The sequence below is a fragment of the Lacerta agilis genome, chromosome Z, assembly GCF_009819535.1.
Source record: "Lacerta agilis isolate rLacAgi1 chromosome Z, rLacAgi1.pri, whole genome shotgun sequence".
Taxonomy (NCBI): domain Eukaryota; kingdom Metazoa; phylum Chordata; class Lepidosauria; order Squamata; family Lacertidae; genus Lacerta; species Lacerta agilis.
Window position 1 is genome coordinate 1,443,980 of NC_046331.1, and position 23,638 is coordinate 1,467,617.

Sequence of the window (23,638 nt, forward strand, 5' to 3'; positions counted from 1 at the left end):
TGCCTCACAACCCCACCCCCTTCACCCTCCAACCTGACAGCCCCAAATGGCTGTAGATCTGCAGAAAATTTGAAAAAAAACAAACCCCAAACCCATAATGTCTTTCTTCCAAGGATTTTGTTCGTTCCCCCGCCCCTCCACTCTGCCGCACCATATCCAAGTGACCTAGATATGACAGTTGTTTGCAAATATCCAATTCCAACGCAAGCTTTCATTTTTTCCTCTCTCTCTCCCTCCTCCTTTTCCTTCCCAAGCATGGGAAAGGCAGCTCTCAGCCAACATCTGCCCCAATTATTTCCTCGGACTGCAAAAAGGAACATATCTGGGAGGCTGGAAATAATTAATGCAAACAGCCTTAGCCATGGATTTTTTTAAAAGAAGAAGAAGAAGAAGAAGAAGAAGAAGAAGAGAGGTGGGAGGGAGGGAGGGCAAGAGAGAGAAAAAAGTCAAGCAACTGACTTGAGCGTTTGACATTTTCAGAGCAATGAGGACTGTTGAAAAGGGAATTTGGTGTACTTGTGGCAGAAGCAAGTAGAACGTCCCCCACCCGAAAAAACAACAACACCCAAGGGTGGTGCTTCACATAAGATACTGGGGAGAAAGGGGTAACCTTAGCCTTGTCTTGGCCCTGAAAGCAGGAAGCAACAGCAAAAATGGCAATAGCTCTAAGAACACACACAAAAAGCCCAGAAAGAGGAACTATCTTTAAGATTTCGGTGTTTGCCACCTATGCCCTTATCTGGTCAGGTGAAGTGCTGGGAAGTCCTGGCCAATGAGATGGATGCTGCTTTGTGTATAAAGATCTCATCCTGTTCTCACAGTGGCCAGCCAGATGCCCAGTATGGGAAACCCACAAGCGGGGGTCCTGAGCACAGGAGCAATGCTCCCCCCACTCCTGTGGCTTCTGGAAACTGGGATTGAGAAGCACCACTGGATCCAACCATGGAGGCAGAGCACAGCCATCGTGTAATTAATGCAAATAATGCTTATTGTGAGGGTGGGGCCAGAGGGAGAGAAAGGTTTGAAGCCTACCTGCAAACACAAAAGTGCAATTAAGGGTTATTCAGACCTGATTATGAGAACTCCAGTCTTCCCACACCCCAACAGCAAAAAGTGCCCCGGAACGGCATTTCCGCCACACTCACCAGGGTGTGTCAAGTCTCATGAAGTCAATATAATTCCTTGAGTAAACACACCTAGGACGCAGCTAAGGCAAACATGAGGATTCCTTGTTAAGTGACTTTTCTTGGAGGTAGGAAATGCCTCAAGGACACTAGTATGAAAGGGTAACTCAAATGGGCCAAATCATCAGAGGGGTGATATTCTGAGTCTAAACTTCCCCCCTCAACTGAAGAAGAAGAAGAAGAGTTTGGATTTTATATCCCGCTTTATCACTACCAGAAGGAGTCTTCAAGCGGCTAACATTCTCCTTTCCCTTCCTCCCCCCCCCCAACAAACACTCTGTGAGGTGAGTGGGACTGAGAGACTTCAAAGAAGTGTGACTAGCCCAAGGTCACCCAGCAGCTGCATGTGGAGGAGCGGGGACGCGAACCCGGTTCACCAGATTACGAGTCCACCGCTCTTAACCACTACACCACACAGGACCCCTGAATGTTCAAGGACAGATTCCTTCAGGGATATGTGGAAGGTCACGCATGGCCACTAAATCCAGAGTAATTCCAGCTCCTGAGTTCCATGCTCTGAATAGAATCATAGAACCAGAGTTGGAAGGGAACCTACAAGGGTCATCTAGTTCAACCCCCTGCAAGGCAGGAAGCACAACTATAGCATCTCTGGCAAGTGGCCACCCAACCCCTGCTTAAGAAACTCCGAGGAAGGAGAGTCTACCACCTCCCAAGGGAGACAACTTCACTGTCAGGCAGCTCTTACCCTCAGACAGTTATTTCTAATGTTTAGTTAAAGTCTCATTTCTTGTTATTTGGATCCACTGGTTTGGGTCCTGCGCTGCAGAGCAGCAGCTTGCTCCATCTTCCATGTGACAGTCCTTCAGATATTTGAAGATTATAATATTAGCAATCCAGTAACATACCGGTATATTATACTACTGGACTGCCAGTAGTATATATGTGAAAAGCATCTAGGGGTCTTAGTAGACCACAATGCCAGTGTACTGGAAGAAGCAAAGATCACCAGTGTTGAAGCAATGGTTCTTCAACATCAACTTCGTTGGACTGGTCACGTTGTGCAGATGCCTGATGATCGTCTTCCAAAGCAACTACTCTACTCCGAACTTAAAAATGGAAAGTGTAATGCTGGCGGTCAACAAAAGAGGTTTAAAGACTCTCTCAAGGCAAATCTTTTAAAATGTAGTATAAACACTGACAAATGGGAAACACTTGCCTGTGAGCGCTCCAGTTGGAGAACAAAGGTGTCATGGGCTTTGAAGACACTTGAACTCAGGACGAAAGGGATAAATCTGATAAGAGGAAGGCACACTTGGCAAACCCTCACCATGATCAACTCCTGCTCCAGAAACCTATGTCCCCACTGTGCAAGGACGTGTGGATCCAGAATTGGCCTCCACAGTCACTTACGGACTCACGGTTAAGACCATGTTCATGGAAGACAATCTTACTCGGCTACGAGGGATCACAGAAGAAGAAGAAGAGTGTTCAGATCAAGGGAAGAAATAATAATAATAATAATAATAATAATAATAATAATAATAATTATTATTATTATTATTATTATTATTATTATTTGTACCCCGCCCATCTGGCTGGATTTCCCCAGCCACTCTGGGCGGCTTCCAACAAAAATCAGATACAAAAATATCACACATTAAAAACTTCCCTAAAAAGGGCTGCCTTCAGCTATTTTCTGAATGTCAGGTAGTTGTTTATTCCCTTGACTTCTGATGGGAGGGCGTTCTACAGGGCGGGTGCCACTACCGAGAAGGCCCTCTGCCTGGTTCCCTGTAGCTTTGCTTCTCGCAGTGAGGGAACTGCCAGAAGGCCCTCGGCGCTGGATCTCAGTGTCCGGGCTGAACGATGGGGGGTGGCGACGCTCCTTCAGGTATACTGGACCGAGGCCGTTTAGGGCTTTAAAGGTCAGCACTAACACTTTGAATTGTGCTCGGAAACGTACTGGGAGCCAATGCAGATCTCTCAGGACCGGTGTTATGTGGTCCCGGCGGCTGCTCCCAGTCACCAGTCTAGATGCCGCATTCTGGATTAATTGCAGTTTCCGGTCATAGTACCACTCTATTCTGCCTTGATCAGACCACACCTGGAATACTGTGGTGTTATCAGCACCATGCTCTAACCAACTAAATTATATCAATATTTCTCCTTTTATAAACTCCTATCCATCTTGGTCTCCCTTCTCTTTGAGTATTTCTGACCATGGGATCTCACCCAGTAGCTCCTTCACCTTTTTGAATTGGCCTTCTTAAAGTCCAGAGTGCATCATGTCCGACTACCCTCAGCTTTCCCTTGCCTCTGTATCATGAAACCCAAGAGGACATGATCACTCCCTCCCAAGTTTCCCAGTACTTCCACTTCGCCAATCAGTTTCTCCCTATCGGTGAGGACCGGGTCCAAGACAGATGATCCCTGTGTTGCTTCTTCTAGCTTCTGGGAAATGAAATTGTCAATGAGGCTGCTGTCTATTTTGCCCTTCAGGGCTTTCATTCCGTCTGTGGGAACTTCCCACAGTCACCTGAGGCATCTCTGGTGGCACATACCAGTCTGGGTAAATGCAGCCCCAGGCACCAAAATACACTGTGGACGAGGAAACGGGAAACACTGTGCCTGTGCTTGCAAAAGAAGGAGGAGGAGGAGAAGAAGAAAGTGGCAAAATGCAACATTTCCCCTCCCCTCCATAAATCGCACAGATTTGAGTCCCCAGGAGGAAGGCGAGGGAACCATCCTTTGCGTGAAACACAACCAGGCCGGCTATAAAAAGAGCATCCTGTTTTTGAGACACAGTTTGGTTGTTTGGGGATCTTTCCTTCTTCTAAAATCACTGTTGGAAGGAGGGGGTGTAAACTGGAGTGCCAGATTGCAGAGCTCCAGAAGAACGAGAGGAATTTTCTTTCGGCCTGCAGGCGGAAGGAGGCGATGATGGAAGAATGCGCTGTGCGCATGGAGCCACCCCTGGAATTGTTTTGTTTTCTGAGCAACACAAACTCCGGACAGCAAAGCTTGCAAGATCTTACTTACCATGGTGAGTTTAGCTTCCCAGTCTCCTCCAGAATTTTCAGTTTTCTCTGTTTTCTTGCAGGTGAGGAGCAGACAGTGGAGGCGGGAAGCAAGTCTGGTATCTCCTCCTGCCCTCACCCACCAACCCACCAAGCAGGAAGTAAGCCTCCTCTCCTCATCAGACCTCCTTGTATGGTGTGAGCAGCCGGGCTCAGCATGCTGCCTCTTGGCCCCCAGCCCAGCTCCCTGCGGCCTCAGGAAACTGTTCCAGCACGCAGTCTACAGGGAACAATCCTCGGCCAGTTCGCAGACAAAGCCAATATTATTAACTCCTTCTGCAGCAGGCAGGGGCTTTTAAAGGGACAGGCAGAAGCGGGATGGACAGGTCTCCCCGAATATCCATGGAGGAGCATTGCTCAGAACTCAAAAGCACTCTGGGCACAGATAGGCAGGGGCGCAGCAAAATCAAGGTGGCGTGCGACACTCTGCAGTACGTCCAGGTGCCCTGCATGAGCAAAGCTTTGTGCTTTTTAAAATAAGTTTTTTTTTTTTAAAGGAAAACTGGGAGAGTTTGACAATCTGGGGTCCAGCATAGAAGAGTCGGGAGACTGAATGGTGCCCCTGTTCCTAAGTTTTAAGTCATGGGTAGGCAACCTAAGGCCCAGGGGCAGGATCCGGCCCAATCGCCTTCTAATTCTGGTCCGTGGACGGTCCGGGAATCAGAGTGTTTTTACATGAGTAGAATGTGTCCTTTTATTTACAATGCACCTCTGGGTTGTTTGTGGGGCATAGGAATTTGTTCATCCCCCCTCCCCCCCAAAAAATATAGTCCGGCCCCCCACAAGGTCCGAGGGACAGTGGACCGGCCCCCTGCTTAAAAGGTTTGCTGACCCCTGTTCTAAGTGGTACCATTCATTCATTCATTCATTTAATTTATATCCCACCTTTTTCCTCCAAGGAGGTTGAGGCGGCACATATACCTGGTTCTCCCTCTCCTCATTTAACCCCCACAACAACCCTGCAAGGTAAGGTATGCTGAGAGAGGGAATGAGGCTGACTCCAAGGTGACACCCGGTGAGTTTCCTGTGCCAAGCTGGCGGAGTGGGGGGGGGGAGAGGGACTTCCCTGATGAATTTCCGTGTGGCATCACTTAATCTGTTAAAGGCACAGGAATTCTGTCAGCAACAAGAGGGGGGAAACCCTGCAAGGAAGAGGCTTCTACCACTTCTGTGGGAACTTCCCACAGCCACCTGGGATCAACCAGGGCCGTAGAGAACTTCATGGGAGGATTGGGCCCTGCGCTAAGAAGTGGGAGCCGCAGGGAATTGCCTCGGCCCGATCCTCTTAAGTCAGAGTCCAAAGTCCAGGAACCGTGCATTCCTCAGCATCCCTTGGAAAAGGATTTTTTAAACAATCGTTTATCTCTGCCGCCCTCGGCCCTTCAAATGTGGACTTTGTCGCTGGAGATAACAAGTCCGCTTTGCAGCGGAGAAATTAAAAATCATGGGTAGCAAAGGACTATTGCTGAAATTTAAAGATCTTGCTGCTCAGATAGACTGCTTTTACCTTGGGCTGGCAATGCACGATATATAGATATAGATACAGATATAGATACGTATATTTTCCTGGCTGCTGATTATTTAAGTACTTGTAACTTCTTCATGGGGGGCGCTGTGGGTTAAACCACAGAGCCTAGGGCTTGCCGATGGGAAGGTCGGTGGTTCGAATCCCCACGGTGACAGGGTGAGCTCCCGTTGCTCGATCCCAGCTCCTGCCTGCCCACCTAGCAGTTCAAAAGCACGTCAAAGTGCAAGTAGATAAATAGGTACCGCTCCAGCGGGAAGGTAAACGGCGTTTCCATGCGCTGCTCTGGTTCGCCAGAAGCGGCTTAGTCATGCTGGCCACATGACCTAGAAGCTGTATGCCGGATCCCTCAGCCAATAAAGCAAGATGAGCGCCGCAACCCCAGAGTTGGACACGACTGGACCTAATGGTCAGGGGTCCCTTTACCTTTACTTTACCTTCTTCATCTTGCTGCCCCACAAATGCTGGACCCACAAAGGGTGTTAAGCTATAGACTCAGGACTGAGCTGAAGCCATCTCAGTAACAGTATGCCTGGGCAGCTGCCCTTACTAAGCCTCTCTGTAATTTAGCATCGGGTGTGCCTTAGTTATAGAATGGGGATTTTAAAAAATGTACCAGGATCATATTACAGTATTAACAGCCCAAATGACCTAGGATGGCCATTTTGTGCTCCCATCTGCTTTAATTTTATTACATAAAATTAAATTTTACATGGGGTTGCTAGCAGGACACCCACCCAATATTCCCTTCCCAGGGCTACAATTCTGGGAGGGGAATGGGGGAAGGTTCTCAGCACCCTTAGCAAACTACAACTGTCAAGACTTAGGGGGGTGGGGGGAAATCTGCCTTAAATGTATGGCCTTTATGCACACCACACCTTATTCCGAGTCAAAGCGCTGGCCTGCCTAATTCAGGACTGCCTCTCGCTCTGACTGGCAGCAGCTCTCAAGGGTCTCAGGTAGGACTCTGCCTACGGGATCCTTAAAAGGAACAGAGCAAGGTCTTGACATACCTCTCTTTTATTTCACAATGTTTATACACTGCTTGATTGCAAAGCAACAAACAAGCCTCAAAGCAGTTTACGGAAACCATATATAGAACAATCATAGTATCAGACCAAGGACTGATTAAACTGGCATCAGCGCCCTAAACAACTGAGTAGACTTGCCTGAATAAAAATGTTTATAGCAGTTGCCAAAGAGAGTACAGTGGAGGCACCTGTCCAATACCAATAGGCAGGGAGTTCCAAAGTTTAGGTGCTGCCATACTGAAGTGTTGAGTTCTTTTTGAGGAGGTACCACTGCTGGGTCCAACAGGTTTGGTATTCTCTCTCTCTCTCTCCCCCACATTGCTGATCCTGCCCTGGCTTGGAAGGCATACTGTCCCCCATCCCACCCACCCCGAAACATTTGGATGAGGGAGGGGAGAAAAGGCAGACACGGGTAACAGAAGCAGTAATGAGAGCGAGTGTGCGCAGCCCCACCAACTGCCTTCTCCAATCTGCCTTGCTTGCTGGGGCTCAAGAGCAGAGTAGATGAGGATTTATGAGCTCTTGTCAGGAAAAGCGTGGAAAGGACTCCGTGACAAATTAATCACCAATCTCGGCCACGCTGACTGCGCGCTTTCCATGCCCGTCCTCACCAGCGGTGCCAGGTTGCTTGCCACGGGCCGAAGTCCTGTAAGGGGCACCTTTCTGATGCCATCACCCGTGTTCTCTGCTGACATTTGCCAGGGCCCCACAAAACCTCCCAGATGTGCCCCCCCGGCCTTCTGCCCAGCACCTGGGACTCGCCCACCCTTATATCATTTCATTTCATTTATTTGCTTTGTTTCATGCAAAAACCACCGTCACCTCAAAGCGGTTTACGAGAAAGATACGACAAAGAAGCAGGAAGTATTATTAAGAAGAATCAACAACAGTTTCATCCTTTCACAGAGTCCGTTTCCCAGTTCCATGAGTGATGACACTACCAGGGTTGCCATTATTTCAAAATGTATGTGATCCGTCCCAAGACCTCCAGGTATAGGGCGGTATACAAATTAATTCAATCAATCAATCAATCAATGGACGAGTAACAGATTACAGCAGCTTTCTAAACATCAAAGTTGGCTCGTCTGAACGAAAATGCTAGTTAGCAGGTGCGGAGAAGAGTACAGCGAAAGTGCCTGCCTGGTTTCAAGAGGCTGGGAGTTCCAAAGAGTGGGCAATGCTGCACATGGTGCTGATAACGCTAAGGTCGCAGGTTTGACCCCTTTGCAGGACAAATGCAACGCGGGGGAGGTGGGCTAAATGATCCTCGGGGTCCCTTCCAACTCTACAATTCTGTGATACCTATTTCTCAAGGATGGATTTCTTCAGCCGACTGAAGTGCTTGAGTGGGCACATGTGGGGCACGGCGATCTCGCAGGACGTAAGCTGCTCCCAAGTTGTTCAGGCCCTTACACGCTAACAGCAACACCCCTTGAACCCGGCCCAGAAGCAGTTCAGAAACCAGTGCAGGTCTCTGAGCGCAGGTGCTGGATGCAGACGAGGCCTCGCTCCTGCCAGCAACCGCGCTGCAGCATTCTGCACCAGCTGCAGCCTCAGGAACAAGAGCCAGGGAAGCCCTGCATTAAACCCTTCCTAATTTTAAAGAATGTAAGAAGAGCCAGGCCAGGCCAGGCCAAAGGTCTGCTTCAGCCTTCCCTGAGTTTTAGCCTGGCAAAACCGCCGTTACCCCTGCCAAGAGGTTGCACTACAGGGATGCTGCTAGGCACTTAAAGGGGACTTGTGGACTGGGCCCGTGACAGAAATTCACATAAATGTACAGAATTTGGCCTCTTGGTGAGTGAGGAGAAGGAGAAGGGCAAGATATCTAGAGCATGAAGTAAAAGACTGGGGGCTCCACTCCCTAGCCACAGCCCTGCTACAGAGACCAGGTCCGGGGGAGTTGTAGTACGAAGCCTCTGGCTGGCTGACTAACTACAGTATTGATTGATTGATTGATTGATTGACTGCATTTATGCACCAACTTTTTCTCCAAGGAGCTCAAGGTAGTGTACTGGCTCTGGGCACCCCAGTTCAAGAAGGATACTGACAAGCTGGAACGTGTCCAGAAGAGGGCAACCAAAATGGTCCAAGGCCTGGAAACGATGCCTTCTGAGGAACGGCTTAGGGAGCTGGGTATGTTTAGCCTGGAGAAGAGAAGCTTAAGGGGTGATATGATAGCCATGTTCAAATATATAAAAGGATGTCCTATAGAGGAGGGTGAAAGGTTGTTTTCTGCTGCTCCAGAGAAGCGGACACGGGGCAATGGATTCAAACTACAAGAAAGAAGAGTCCACCTAAACATTAGGAAGAACTTCCTGACAGTGAGAGCTGTTCGGCAGTGGAATTTGCTATCAAGGAGTGTGGTGGAGTCTCCTTCTTTGGAGGTCTTTAAGCGGAGGCTTGACAGCCATCTGTCAGGAATGCTTGGATGGTGTTTCCTGCTTGGCAGGGGGTTGGACTGGATGGCCCTTTGGGTCTCTTCCAACTCAAGGATTCTATGATTCTCCTTCTTCTCCCACAACAACCCTGCAAGGTGGGTTAGACTGAGAGGCAGTGACTGACCCCCAAGGTCACCCAGTGGGGGGGGGGTTCGAACCCTGGTCGCCCAAGCCCAAGTCTGACACTTAGCCCCCACTGACACTCAGCACCCACTGGCTCTTTACACATAGCCCTGGTTGGAGCAACAGAAATCAATGGGATGTGAATCAATGGGAGGTGGAGTTATGGTGAATCCTGTATAAGAGCTGCCCCCTCCAAATATGGGTGGGTGGGTGCCACTTCAGCTACAAGACTCCAGCCTTCTTCCGGCAGCGCCCAGACAACCCCAAAGCCCAAGTGACGTAGCCCCACCAAGAGAGTTACTGGCAGGTGCACCTCGCCATGCTCACTCGGCCGATGAGGCAATCGTCTTTTTAAAGGCTACTGCTGAAGTCATTCGCTTTATTACCTTGGCGCCTGCTCCCCAACCCCACCCCCACCCCTACCCACCCCGTTGTTTGCCGTAAATCTCTTGGCAGCAGCCCATGTCTCTGGGTCCAGCTCTTTCCCCCTTTATAACCTCAGCAGAGGGCATCTGTATTTCCCCCCCCCCTCGCCACCCACAAGCTGCAGCTTGGCTCAAAACCTCACCCTGGGGCCTGGCAAGGCCACTGCAAAGGTTCTCCACGGACCTCTTCATTTAAAAAACAGAAACATGACTGGGGGAAATAAAACACAGCAAAGCTTTACGTTTGTGCAATGCAAGGATTGGAGTTTTTTGGGGGTGGGGAGCAGCACTACTGCTCCTGAGAATATCACTCTGAAGTCACCAAATCTGCAGCCATTATTGTTGCAAAGGTATATTTCCATGAAAAACTGTTTTTAACCTGTCCCGTTTCCCCAGAGGAGGCCAGGGGCAGCATGCATGGTCCCCCTCAGCAGCAGCACCCTCAAAATTATCTGTGCAACTACTCTGCAAGGCAGGGTAGGCTAAGAGTGGCTGAATGGCCTGGTGTCCCCTGCTGAGCTTCAGAACAGAGAAGGGATTGGAAAGTGGGCGTCTCAACTCCTTGACCAATGCTCTAATGCTGGAAACCACACACAGGAGCTGATGCTCAGGTGTGTGGGCAGAGCCTGGTGGAATCTCAAGATGCCACAGAACAAGCAGCTTACAAGAAGGAACACACAAATCTGCCTCACTTATGCACGTCACGGGGTCACAAAGGATACGCTGGAGCTGGAAAGGTTTCAGAAAAGGGCAGCCAAAAATGATCGAGGAGATGCAGGGATTCCCATGTGCGGAAAGGCTGCAGTTCTTAGGACCTTTTACTTTAGAGGAAAGGTGACAAGAGGAGACATGATTGGAGTCTATAAAAACGATGCATAGCATGGGGAAAGCGCACAGAGAAAAGTTCTCCTGTCTCTTTCGTAATGCTACAACTCATGTACACTCTGCAGAGGCTCAGAGACACTCTCTACTATGACTTCATATGACTCAGGACTAAGGCTGGCAACACAAGCAGGTTATTGGCCTTGGTCCAGCTAAGCCTATGAAGATGATGCATTCAGATGCTCTGCAATTCTCTGAACAGCATTACAGTGCTATCATTGCCTCCTCCTCCTCCACAAGCTGGTTTTAGGCAAGCCATTGCCTATGAGCCTCAACTGAGCACATGCGAAGGCTTCAACGTACACATGAATCTTGTGCTGTTTGATTCAAGGAATGCTGGGAGGAGGAGGAGGAGGAGGAGGAGGAGGAGGAGGAGGAGGGCTGTGGAGCAGCCCGTGCAATAATAATCTGCAAACAGTAAAAGAGCTTCCTTGCCAAGCTGGCCAGGTCAGTTAAATTTTGCATGCCAAATAAATACTGTAATCATACAGAACAGCCTACCAAAGGAAAGGCAGTCGACAAACCTGACAGTAACCACACACACACACACAAACAAACAAACACACAGTTTGCTTTTTACATACAACCCCCGCCCCCCATGTAGATAACCCTCGTGCCCGTTTGACACAGAGCTGCCACATTTTTATAGGCGGAAGCTCCTGTACCAGGTTGGCAAAGCCTGCTGTAAAACATAGCCTATAAAGTAAGACCTCATAGAATCGCAGGGTTGGGAGGGATCTCCAAGGGTCATCTAGTCCAACACCCTGCAATGCAGGAATCAATGCAGGAACTATCTATATATCTCTATATAGATAGTTCATAACATTTTCCTTATTTTATCATTTGCGAAACACGAGAACTTCTCTCCCTCTTCCTCCCCAATTAGCTACAAGGGGAGTTCCTTAGGACTGAACATGAACGGGACACTATGGAATTTTTTTGGGGAGGGGACAGGACTAGGAAGCATGCAGGGGGGCAATGATAGCCTTCCCTCAGTCATGCATGGACCCCGAAGGCCTTAGATAAGCACCATTCCTTCTGCCAAATAGGTTTAACAAGCACAGGCCCCCTTTCGCAGGGTCACTCTGAAGATTCCAGCACCAACCAGCAAGGTCTTGAAGGTCTTACACTGATCACCACAAGACACTGAACTGACTCGTAAAATTCTAATAAAAGCTGTGTCGCTTTTATCCAAGTCTGTGATGCTTGCAGTTGGGTTTTTGGTTTTGGTTTTTTGAGGGGGGGTGGGAGCAGCTGGCTGGCTCTTGCTTTTCCTCCTTTTTTTTTAAAAAAGAAAGAAATTCACATCCTCTGATTTTCTGGCTGCTTGCTTTGTACACTGAGCCAAGAAACAGGAGGAATAACAGAAACATGTCAACAAATTGACACCTCAGAGAGAGGTTGCGCCTCCTCCACCTCCCCACCCCAAACTTTCAAAGCAGAGAGGACTAGAAGCCAGAGTGGTTATCTCAGCAGCAGCAGCTGGGAATCTGGTTAGTTCTCTTATCATCTAGCTCAGTTTTTCACTAGCCTGGAATACTTAAGCAGCGAAAGTTGGGGGTGGTGGTGGTAAGGGGTAAGGAAGGGAACACCCACCTTCTTCCCACAGCAGCAGAAATGGCAAGATGACCGCATTTTGTTTCAATGCTCAGCGCCTAGGGACATTTCCCAGCTCTTGAGCGATGCTAACAAAACGGTCTGCTTTTTAATATAATATTAAGAACCAATGGAGGTTGCCTCATAAACAAGTCAGGCCCTGATCCATTGAGCTTGGTAGGGTCAACACTTACCAGTAGCAGCTCTCCAGGTGGCAGCCCTCCTAGCCCTACCCGGTTGGGGTGTGTGTGTGTGTGTGTGCTAGGGTGGCGTGGGAATTGAGCTTGGAAAATTCAGCAAACAGAGCAGTTGCTCAGACATTAAGTTTTAGTCTCCTCCTTAAAAAATTAAGCACCATTCTAGTCCTCGAGTCCCTTAACACAAGATGCTTTGATGTCCGAAGCCTTATATACCAGGGGTGGCCAACTCCCAAGAGACTGAGATCTACTCACAGAGTTAAAAACCGGCAGTGATCTATCTCCTTTTGGGGGGTTCAGTTTAGGAAGGAGGAAGGCCCATTTTGGAGGGGTTCGGGTCAAAGTTGTTGAGTTTTTTCAGGGAGGAGGTAAAATGTTGAGCTTTTTTTAGGGGAGCCACAGTTGTTCAGCTTCTTTGTGGGGAGCCAATGATCTACCAGTGATCTACCGCAGACGTCCAGTGAACTACCGGTAGATCACAATCTGCCTGTTGGGCATGCCTGTTATACACCATGCCACCAAACTCAGTATTGGCTGCCCTGACTGGCAGTGGCTCTCTGGGGTTCCAGGCAGGGCTCCTTCCTAACCCCACCTGGACCGGAGATGTGGGCAGCTGAACCCGGGACCTTGTGCATGCAAAGCAGGTGCTCTACCCCAGAGCCACAGCCCTTCCCCCAGCTGCACCCCCTTTTGGGGGGGAGAGGGTCTGCAGTGCTCTCTAGAGCATTATCAAGGCCAGTGTGAAGCATTACGCATAGAGCACAGAGGCTAGGCCAGGAAGTCTTGGGTTCAAATCTTCACCGAGCATTCGGGGCAACTTTCTCAAGGTAGTCTCAGCCTAGCCATTTCAGGGAACCAAGTGTTTTGTTTGTTACACGAATGCAAGGAATTTGCATCTTTGGCAGGCGTGCTGAATTTTTCAACTTTCAAATTACAAAAATGAGAGATGCTAAAAAGCTGCGGCATGACTTGGGAATTCAAAAGATGTTTTGGTTAAATTAATATAATTTAGTTTTGCTCGGTAAGTAAATTGTGTGTAAAACTGCAAAGAAATCATAAAAAATGATTGCCAAGTATTTGCAGTTATAACAACAACAACATATTATCATTTATCATTACCATTTAGCATTTTATATAATTTTATACATTGTGTGCTATTATTTCTCCATTGGTTTTATATGCATTGTGGTATTTTAAGCATTGTGAATTGCTGTTATTTTTATTGATTATAGTTTAGTAATTATTTATTGTTAAGAGTGAATTTCTGTTTATTTATTATTTGCTGATATTAGTTTTTCTTGTGTACTGTTTATATTCTAATGGATTATTGAATATTGCTTTTTTGATACGTTGTTTATTATGTTATTCTGGCTTTTTGTATTAGATCAGATTTTTATAAGGTGTGAGATCTTCGTTATTTCTTCAGCTTGTAAATTGCCTTGAGCATAGTAATACAGAAAGGCAGTAAACTAATTAAAAGTGAAAAGAAATGAAATTTTCAGGTGGTAAAATAAAAACTATTTGGTTTTCTGAAAGCAGTTTATGTGTTTCTTCATCAGATGTAGACTTGCCAAGTTAAATGTTGTCCAATCACAAAATTAATAGCAGATTAGAATACCCCAAAATATATCGTTAAGACTAATCACTTAAGAAATTAGCAAAAATTGCATTTCATTCCCCTAAAATGATATGCCCTATCAGGGCAGCATGCGTGCTTCTTGAACCCTACTTTTATCCACCCAGTGACCCTGTAAGGTTGGCCTGAAGTCACCCATTGAGCACCATAGCTAAGTGGGGATTTGAACCCTTACGAATCCCAGCTTGGCAATTTACAGAGAAAAGCCACCGAGTGAGGAGGGCCAAAGAGTGGTGGAATAACCAGCAGTGGCATCAAACACAGAAAAGCTGCTTCCTCTTTCCAAAACTGCATTCATTCCAGCCTGAGCTCCCAAACAGCCTGCATGTAACTCCTTGCACTGGGTGCAAGTAAAATAAGCAGTGTGGTGTAATGGCTAGACCAGCCTTCCTCAACCTGCATGCTGGCTGGGGTCTGTGGGAGTTACAATCTGAATTCACGTTTCCTCCCATTTTCCAGATGTTTCCCTGTTAATTTTCCAAGTTAGATTTGAAGCTTACACGTGACGTGAAAACCACTTCCTGAACTCTACTGGAATACTGCGCAAGTTTATTTCTGTGTTGTTTTTGCTTCCAGAAAAATATCCATTTGCAAACAATAGAGAAATCTATTTGGTTATTTACTGCATTTGTTTCCCACCTTTTCTTCCAAGGAGCTCAAGATAGTGAACATAGTTCTCTGTCTCCCCATCTTTAAACCCTCACAACAACTCTGAGGTAGGAAGTGTTCGAAGCTCCCATTCGGAATTCCAGGCGCGTTTTGTGACAGGGAATTTCATAAATGCGATCTGTTTCTGAGCTCTGGGTCCAATACTGTGCCTAAAACTTCAGACTGAAATTGCCACGGTTACTCGGAAGTAAATCCCAACCAAGTTCAATGGGGCTTCCTCACAAGTAAAATGTGCATGGATTGGGGGCCTGAAAACTTCCTCTTCTTTTCAACCCAACATGTTTTATCTAGGTTTTAGTTGCCTTGTTTTAATGTACTTTTAATATATAATGTGCTTTAATTTGAAATATACTAGCCAGTTAGTTTATGATGGTTTAAGTCAGTGATGGCCCAACTTGGACCTCCAGCTGTTTTGGGACTACAATTCCCATCATCCCTGAACCACTAGTCCTGTTAGCTAGGGATGATGGGAATTTTAGTCCCAAAACAGCCGGAAGGCCAAGTTTGGCCATCACTGGTTTAAGTAGTGCATGTTAAAGTGTTAACTACCTCAGACTCTCACAGTGATGCTTAAAATCAAAACAAATTTTGGAGTGGGATCATTGAAGGACACTTAAGTCCTAGGTTTGCAAACTGGACACTCAAGGTGGCGCCTCTGCCATCAATTGTGTAGGCCGTTAATATGTGTTAATTGTGGTGCCAAAAAGATATATTTATATGAAGGAAAGGAGCTTTTAGGGAGGATCCAGGGCTTGCCTGCAGTGTGGAAAGAAAGATGATACTTTTCTGACTCCCCGCTTTCCAGCCACTCTCTGAAGAATGGAGAAGAGATCCTCTTAAGAATATTGGGGCGGGGGGGGGGGGCATGACTTTGTTTTTTTGCATTCTTCAGATGAGGACTAGACCATGTGAAAAATGAACATAAGATTCTAGCTGCAGTTCATTCATTTTCAGCTTGGTATTCTTGTTATTAAAAAAAAGGACGCCTAGACATTCCGTTGTTGTGCACATAACCTCGGTTTAAGGTGCCATTTAGCTCCTAGCTTTCATATATCAGTTTCTAAGACTGAGGGGGGGGGGGGTCAGGCTGAAAGGCAGTGACTGACCCAAGGTCACCCAATGAGCTCCAGGGCTGAGTGGGGACTTGAACCTCCGGCTGCCCAGTTCCTCCTAGTCCAACCCTTTAACCATTGCACCACCACTGGCTAAACTTGCACATTATTTGGCAGGCATTCCAAAAAGGTGCTTCTATGTCATAGGGAAAGCTAAGGTATAATGCAGGAATTGAGAGGTAGGGAAGTGGAGCGGAAATGAAATAAGAGGGTATGAACACAGCCCTAGTCTGAAACATCTGGAGGGAACCACGTTGGAGAAGTCTGGTGTTAAATGTCGAGCTATGCAAATATGCTATTATTACTGCTCAAACAAGGAGCTGATAGTGGGCTGGGGCTGATTTGAGCTGGGGGGGGGGGGCTACCTCACTGGATTGTTGTGAGGATATAAAAGGGACCCGTGTGAGCCCACCCCGTGCCGGATTTAGGTACAAGCTAAACAAGCTATACCTAAAGGGCACAAGGAGAAGGGGACGACAGAGGAAGAGATGGTTGGTCAGTGTTCTCAAAGCGACTGGCATCAGTTTGGCCAAACTGCGGGAGGCGTGCTCTGGTCCATGGGGTCACGAAGAGTTGGACACGACTGAACAACAACAAACAAGCTATAACTTAGGGCCCCACTCTTGCCCCCTCCCCAAATTTCACTATTAATATACTTTTTTCTTAATTGTATTTCATTTCAACAATTACTTTGATAAAATACTTATTTTGTTATGTGCAAATGGCTTTAGATACCTATTAGGTCCATAAATTACCATATAGCATATTTTCAACACAAAAAACTACCACATTTGTTGTTGACAAAGGACAGCTGGACATATAAAGGGCCCCATTACCTTCGGTAGCTGAGGGCCTCATCAAGCATAAATGCGGCCCTGCCCCATGTCACAAGCAACCACTCCAGGAACTGCGTTTACTCAGGAGTAGGCGCCCCCCCCCTGCATCCCACAGGGCGGGAGTGTTCGCTCAGGAGGAAGAGCGTTCAAGATCTGCCGCCCCTGCAAGCGCGCCATCCAGCGCTGCACCGGTTGTTGCTCCCGATCAAGCTCGCACCTGATTCTAGCGCGCCAACGCCCACTTACTCTGGAGCAAGGTGCCCCCGCCCGCGTGCAAAAGAGCTTGCTCCCAGGACGCCTTGCCGCCGGGCAGAGCCAGCGCCGCCGCCTTCCCTGGGCCTTATTCCCGATGGAAAGAGGCGCAGGGTCGCCGCTGCCCCATTTCCCCATTGCAAGCTCTGAAACGCGCTTGCAACCCGGGTAACCTCCGAGGGGCTTGCTCAAGAACAAACGAGGCGGGCGTTCGTCTGATCCGGCCGTGTCGCAGCGCCCCTACCTTGGCAGCCGCCTCCGCCACTTGCGGGTCTCCTCGGAGAAAGAGGCGCCACGCCGAAAGCCCCACAGAGCCGTGTCTGGCGCTGGCCACCATCGCTCCCCAGCCTCCCTTGGCTCGGGGAGTGGGGCGGGCGATGCTTCTCTTCCTTCTATTCCGGGCCCCAATCCTCCCGGGGGTTCGACCTGGCAGCAAGAAGCAGCAGCAGCAACAACAGCAAAGGCGGACTCAGCCAGGGCGCAATCCAGCCTCCCTCCCTCCCTCCGCTGCCTTGTTCCGCGGGAAGGGAGGAGACAAAGGCGAGCCCGGCCCGGCCCGGCTCGGCCCCTCGCTTGCGCTGCCGGCCCGCCCTCCTTCTCGCTTCCCTTCCTCTGGGAATCGGGAAATAGGAGGAGAGAACAGATCGTGCATGTACTCAGAAGAACTACGGTGCGGCTTCCCCTCGCGCCGAACTGATTGCACACCGGTTAGACTCTCGCCTTTTTCTGCTTTCCCAGCGGTTTGAGCAACCGCAAAGTCGGGACCCAGAGGTTTTCTGGAGATGCGCTCTGGGGATGCTTAGAGACGCCCTTCTCTTGGCTTTGACCTGGTTGCCGGTGGTCTACAGGGCCAAGTTCAAGCAGATTTTGTTATCCAGAGGCCGCTGTGCAAAGTCACATCTAAACTGGCTGGCACATCTGCCAAAGCCCAGCCCAGGGTGCAGGGTGCCTTAGCCAAGATAGCATGTTCTCTCCATGAAGGGACGTGACTGCTGGGGAGATGGTAAAAGGCCTGACCCAGGAAGAGAGGCTGTGGCTTTCTCAGGTCCTTACCAGTGGATTTCAGACAGATTATACAGCATCCCCTCCTAAACTAGCCGCCTTCTTCCCCAGCACAGAGATTGGCAGGTCTGAGGCTCCTTAGAGGCTTCCACGCTTTGCCTTTGACGTTCCAGGCTGCAGGGCAAGCTCTGTCTAAATCTGATGGTCTGTGGTTGGTTTCCAATAGCCTGCACTGTATTGTCCATTGGCCTTGTTAGAAAGTATGTGGGGACTCAAGTATTGCCAGAGCAAATCAGGGAGGGGAAGGCAATGCTTACAAGTGCTAATAATAATAGTAATAATAATAATACTGTAACAATAATAACAATAGAATCATAGAACTTTGGAGTTGGAAGGGACCAAACTCCTTTTGCCCAACGTGGAGCTCGAACCCATGACCCCAAGATTAAGAGTCTCATGCTCTACCGACTTTACAATCCTCTTTTAAAGCTGTCCAAGTATGTGGTCATCACTGCCTCCTGTGGTAGTCAGGCCCAAACAGAGGGGGGGGGGGCGTCATATGGGCCACTTGGCCTGGGCCTCCGATTCCAAAAGGTGGCCTCGGCCAGCATATTCACAATCACTCACCATTATTTAAATGTAAATACTTAAAACAATCCCTTTCCCTATACTTAAAATAATCCTTTTTCCTATATAGAGAGCCAGTGTGGTGTAGTGGTTAAGAGCGGTAGACTCGTAATCTGGGGAACCAGGTTCGCGTCTCCACTCCTCCACATGCAGCTGCTGGGTGACCTTGGGCTAGTCACACTTCTCTGAAGTCTCTCAGCCCCACTCACCTCACAGAGGGTTTGTTGTCGGGGAGGAAGGGAAAGGGGAATGTTAGCCACTTTGAGACTCCTTCGGGTAGTGAAAAGCGGGGTATCAAATCCAAACTCTTCTTCTCTTCTATGTATTTTTTAAAAGCACTATTGTATATCTATATTTTCGATTTTGTCTTTATATGCAGATACGGTTCAAGCCATGAAATCCCCAGGGTAAAAAAAGGGGGGGCACATTATCTACCTGGCCCGGGCCTCAGCCTGGCTCTGCAAGGGCCTTGTGGTAGTGAGTTCCATAGTTTAACTTTGTGCCGCATGCTGAAGGACTTTTATCTGTCCTTAATCTTCCAACATTTTTTCACGCTGCATGAAGAAGTCCTTCATAACAAACACATGTTCTGAAACAAACAGAATTGGCATATGTGTGTGTGTGTGTGTTTGACTTGAAGGGCAGTCCAGCAACTAAAGCCTTTTCCCACCCTGAACAAGTTTAGAAGAAGAAGAAGAAAAGAACACAGCAGCACTCTGGGCTCAGCATCCTGCACCATCTCTGGAGTGAAACAGCAAAGCACTTATGCCCAGCCCCTTCCCACAAGTCGGCTTTCAAAAGCAAGCAGATAACATGCCCGAGACAATGACAGATTTTCATTCTGCCTGCCAACAGACCCCACACCCCCTCCCCGCAGCAGTCAGGGCTGAGTTTGTTCAAATTCTGCCTTCCTTGTGTTTATCGAGACTGCTGGAAGAGAGCAGACACCAATATGCAATTAATTGGCAACTGGTGAGAGCAGATTGCCGGAAGGAAAACCGAGGGGGCGAGCATCGTGGCATCTGTGAAGTGGCTGAGAGTGGCAGATATAGAACACAGCAGCCGCGGTGGTAGGATTTCAACACACACACCCCGCCCCATTTTTTCTAAAAAAAGGGATTTTGTTTGTGGAGGTGGACTCCCTCACCAGTAGACAGAAATTGACAGAGATGTACTAGCTGTTAGGAACCACAGGAGGGGAGAGGGCTGTGATGTTCAGGTTCTGCTTGTGGGTTTCTCATTGAGACACCTGGCTGGCCACTGTGAGAACAGGATGCTGGACTTAATGGACCATTGGCCTGATCCAGCCTCAGGGCTCTTCCTGTGTTCTTACATTCTGAAACGTGCACTGTTTTGGAAGCATGCTCTGGCTTCTCAAGACTTTCACTGCTTTTTCTGCCTCTCCACCCCACCCTTCACCCCCCAGACTGCACCTGCTGAATGCAGTGGAGAAGATTATCTTTGGAAAGTACTCTTGGAAATGAAGAGTTTACAGAGAATAGTTACCGCTGGTGTCATGGAGTGGGAGGTAGCTCCTGGCACCGGCTGGGCGGCACACCTTGCTTCAACAAAAACAATTGAGGTGGGGGAGATGAGCTTTTGGGAAGCAGGCCCGGCTTGAAACCTTGTGATAAGGTGCTCAGGCAGCAAGCGCTGAGTTGGTGTTTGGTGGCGCTGTGTGAAATGATAACGAGAGGCTGCTAAGAGCCCTGCTGAACCTTCCCAGGAGGGAGGGTAGCAGTTGTTTCTCTGTATGATATACCTCGCGTTTGGTGTGATTCCCCCGAAACCAGCATTGGGGAATCTCTATCTGGCTGGCCCTTGCGAAATCCTTCCAGGCTACACACCTTACTTGCTCTGCTGCATGCCCCCTCCTTCAGCCTCATCACAAAATTTGGAGACAGGTGGATGGAGCTTGTCCACCTGGGAAGGGAGCCCATCTAGGAGAAGGGAAACTCTGGTCCTCAACCTCCGCTGCCTTGCAGGACATCTTTGGGAGAAGGAAAGACACTGGAGTAAACCCTACACAAATCTGGAGTGGATTCCTCAAGATGCCGCCTTGTATGCCTCCTTCCGGCAACTCCTGCAGCCAAGCTGGTGCCAGACATCATGCTCTGCTTTCCTTTGCACCACATCAGTGTGGCCAAAAGGAGGAGGGTCTTGTTGTCTGGGCAGCCCAGGACCTCCAGACACGCTGCCCAGACCTGTGCCCCTGGTAGGTCACTTCGTTGCTGCTAACACAACAGTTTGGCTCCACTCCCAGAGACACACTCCATTGTTTCTCGAGACAGTTGGATGCCAACAAGATAGAGAAGGCTGGCATTCAGCTGTGTCCTTAACCAAATTCCTCCCCTCACACCCCTGTATTATCCTGTATATAGCAAAGCAGAAAAACTGGAAGGATAGGGAATAGGTTTGTGGATGGGAAAGGAGAGGAGGACCCATTCCGCGAGCCTTCCCCACAAACTGACCACACCCTGCCAGGGCATCCCAAGTCCCAAAAATAATTCCCGAGGAAGACAGAAGGCAGCCTCACACAGGCCTTTTGGAACTGTCTGGAATTACCATATTTCTTTCAGACCCACCAAATCATGTCAATGAGGCACCTTCCTTCCCCCTTGCTGCAGTCAAAAGGGATGCAGGCGAGAGAGCACATGTTGTTTTATTTTTAAAATTAAGGGAGCAGGCAAAGCATTGCAGCCGGATGACCTTTTTAAATAAAACAAAACAAAACAAATCAACACTACCCCCCCCTGTATTATCATCCTCATCTGTTAATAATTGGACATTTTCAGAGTGGATGGAGATTAGTCACCATCCAAGCCTTGATTATAGGTTGCCTCTTGTGCCTGGTCTCGGGAGAGCCTCTCAGTTTCAGAGCAAAGGATAAATTCTTCACTGGTTGAGGCTTCTGGGTCTCCATTCTCCGCACCCCACCCCACCCCACTTCATAAACAAAGCCTTTAAATCAAAGGGGTGTGCCCTCCATTCATTTTGCAGCTTCAGGAGTTCCCTGGATCTCATTGTGGGTAGGCAAAAGATGAATAAAAAGGTGGGCAGGGATGGAGACAGCTGTTTGGATGAATCAGCCACATCCAACCATTCACAGATATTATTATTTTTTGTATTGTGTGAGGAAAGCCAGTAAACAAAACCTTACAACCACTTGATAATGTGCTCACAATCAGATGCACACACACACACACACACACACACACACACGGGCATATCTTCTAACTAAAACAAGAGGTGCAGGCCAGCCCAAAAGTGGTTCCATTCATTCATTCATTCATTCATAAAAATATTCATAAAATGCTATGCTGTAAAAATATTCATAAAATGCTGTAAATATCCAAACATAAAACCATGAAATTAAAATCATGTGTGTGTGTGTGTGTAACAAATGTAAGTTACCGCCAAAAGGTGTTTAAAAGTTGGTGCAAAAGTTGGCAACTGCTGAATGTCTAGTGGTCCAGGGCACTTGGGGCCTTCTGGTGGTTCCCTCCCTGCGAGAAGTGAGCTTGCAGGAAACCAGGAAGAGGGCCTTCTCAGTAGTGGCGCCCGCCCTGTGGAACACTCTCCCACTAGATGTCAAGGAAATAAGCAGCTATCTGACTTTTAGAAGACTTTTAGAAGACAGCCCTGTTTAGGGAAGTTTTTAATGTTTGATGTTTTATCGTGTTTTTAATATTCTGTTGGGAGCCGCCCAGGGTGACTGGGGAAACCCAGCCAGATGGGTGGGGTATAAATTGTTGTTGTTGTTGTTGTTGTTGTTGTTGCTGTGGCAGAGTGTTCCACAGGGCTGGGCTGGTGGGACACCAAAGGCTCGGTTTCTTGTTGTTGTCAAATTAGCCTCACCAACTGAGGTAACGACCAGCGGTGCTCCTGCTGATGACCTGAGTGATCAAGCTGGGATATAAGAGCTCAGGCGCTCCCTGGGTACCCTGGACCCAAGTTGTCCAGGGCTTCGTAAATTGGTACAAGGGCCTTGACCCTGGCTCAGTAGCAGGTGGGCAGCCAGCGCAGGTGCCTGAACAAGGGTGTCGCATACTGTCGGCCAGGTGGCCCCACCAGCAATCTGGCCACCGCACTCTGCAGTCGCTGGAGCTTCAGAACCAGACCCAAGGGCAGCCCCACGCAGAGCGCATTTCAGCAGTGCAGCCTCGAAGTTACCAAATGCCTGCCCAGGAGCAGCCGTAGCTGGTTAAAGGCACTCCTGGCTACAGAGGATACAGCTTATGCAGATTTATACTGCACAGGATGTAATTTCCTTTAATTCCAGAGGAATGAGTTACTGGTTCAGGGGTAGGGGAGACTCTTTGTACATGCTCAAAGGCACTACTCTCTGCACAGTCCCTTCCCAATTCCAAAGGTTGAGGAACACAGGAAGCTGTTTTATCCCATCTAGATCAGGGGTAACCAGTGCAGTGCCTTCCAGGTGTCAGGTGGACTACAGTTCCCATCAACCCCCTTAGCATGGCCAGTGGTTAGGGATGATGGTTGTTGCAGTCCAGCAGCATACGGACGACACCATATTGGCTACCCTTGGTCTAGTCTGTGCATTGCAGGGGTTTGGAGGCATGTTGAATGACCTTAAATTAGTGGAGAGGGATTGTCCAAGAAAGTGATGCAGCTTTAAAAGGACTGGCCCTCTGCAGGTGCTGCCTGCCCCCCCCCGGCTGCTGTACCTTCCTATGTATAATATAAATATGTAAGGCTGTCATCATGCAACCCCCATTGGAGAATCTGTAGTACCGCATCTCAATCCTGGATTTGTGCTTGTTTATTCGTTTCACAAGATTTTAAAAACCCTGAAAGAGGTTGCATGAACTCAGGGGATGGGGTGGAAGAGAGAAGGCAGGTTTTTAAAAGAGTGGTTTGAATTAAGCAGGGGTGGAAGGACACAGAGGAGCTGCAAGGACATGGTGGGAGCTTGAAGGAGATGTGAGGGGTGGGGTTGGGGGGTTGGGTAAGCTGTAAAGGAAGTGGGGAGGGTTGGCAAGGAGGAGGGGAGGGGTTGCTGGGGGGTAAGTGGGCAGGCAGAGGGTGGCATCACAAGCAGGGG

At 48.5% G+C, this 23,638-nt stretch overlaps 1 protein-coding gene across 9 annotated transcripts in view; it reads right to left on the reverse strand.

The window, feature by feature from the left end:
• The window catches only part of DAB2IP (DAB2 interacting protein), a 230,449-nt gene that overhangs the window by 59,525 nt on the left and 147,286 nt on the right, over window positions 1–23,638 (reverse strand). Inside the window, exon 1 of one of the 9 annotated variants that reach the window (XM_033138347.1) lies at window positions 17,189–17,293. The exons of 7 other annotated variants lie outside the window; for them this stretch is intronic. The gene's annotated coding sequence lies outside the window, so the exon portion shown is untranslated. Of the gene's footprint in view, window positions 1–4,184; window positions 4,244–17,188; window positions 17,294–23,638 lie in introns of those variants that run through there. One more of the 9 variants, XM_033138345.1, reaches the window with a different exon arrangement.